Here is an 838-nt window from a genome sequence, read left to right as displayed (position 1 = left end):
CCCAGGGTTTGTGGGATCAGGAACCACCAGGGTTTGTGGGATCAGGAACCACCAGGGTTTGTGGGATGAGGAGTCACCAGGGTTTGTGGGATCAGGAACCACCAGGGTTTGTGGGATGAGGAGCCCCCAGGGTTTTTGAGATGAGGAACCACCAGGGTTTGTGGGAAGGGGATGAGGAACCACCAGGGTTTGTGGGATTAGGAGCCACCAGGGTTTGTGGGATCAGGAACCACCAGGGTTTGTGGGATCAGGAGCCCCCAGGGTTTGTGGGATCAGGAACCACCAGGGTTTGTGGGATCCGGAACCACCAGGGTTTGTGGGAAGGGGAGGAGGAGCCACCAGGGTTTGTGGGATCAGGAGCCCCCAGGGTTTGTGGGATGAGGAGCCACCAGGGTTTGTGGGATCAGGAGCCCCCAGGGTTTGTGGGATGAGGAGTCCCCAGGGTTTGTGGGAAGGGGATGAGGAGCCCCCAGGGTTTGTGGGAAGGGGATGAGGAACCACCAGGGTTTGTGGGATGAGGAGCCACCAGGGTTTGTGGGATCAGGAACCACCAGGGTTTTTGAGATGAGGAACCACCAGGGTTTGTGGGATCAGGAGCCACCAGGGTTTGTGGGATCAGGAGCCCCCAGGGTTTGTGGGATCAGGAACCACCAGGGTTTGTGGGATGAGGAGCCCCCAGGGTTTTTGAGATGAGGAACCACCAGGGTTTGTGGGAAGGGGATGAGGAACCACCAGGGTTTGTGGGATTAGGAGCCACTGGGGTTTGTGGGATCAGGAGCCACTGGGGTTTCTGGGATGAGGAACCACTGGGGTTTCTGGGAAGGGGATGAGGAGCCAC

General features: G+C 58.6%; 1 protein-coding gene across 1 annotated transcript in view; it reads right to left on the bottom strand.

Moving 5' to 3' along the window:
* Positions 1-838, bottom strand: part of CYHR1 (cysteine and histidine rich 1) — a 4,640-nt gene that overhangs the window by 1,986 nt on the left and 1,816 nt on the right. The window lies entirely within an intron of this gene.

This window comes from Corapipo altera, unplaced genomic scaffold, assembly GCF_003945725.1.
Source record: "Corapipo altera isolate COAL_440 unplaced genomic scaffold, ASM394572v1 59602, whole genome shotgun sequence".
Taxonomy (NCBI): domain Eukaryota; kingdom Metazoa; phylum Chordata; class Aves; order Passeriformes; family Pipridae; genus Corapipo; species Corapipo altera.
This window is presented reverse-complemented; position numbering and strand designations above follow the sequence as displayed.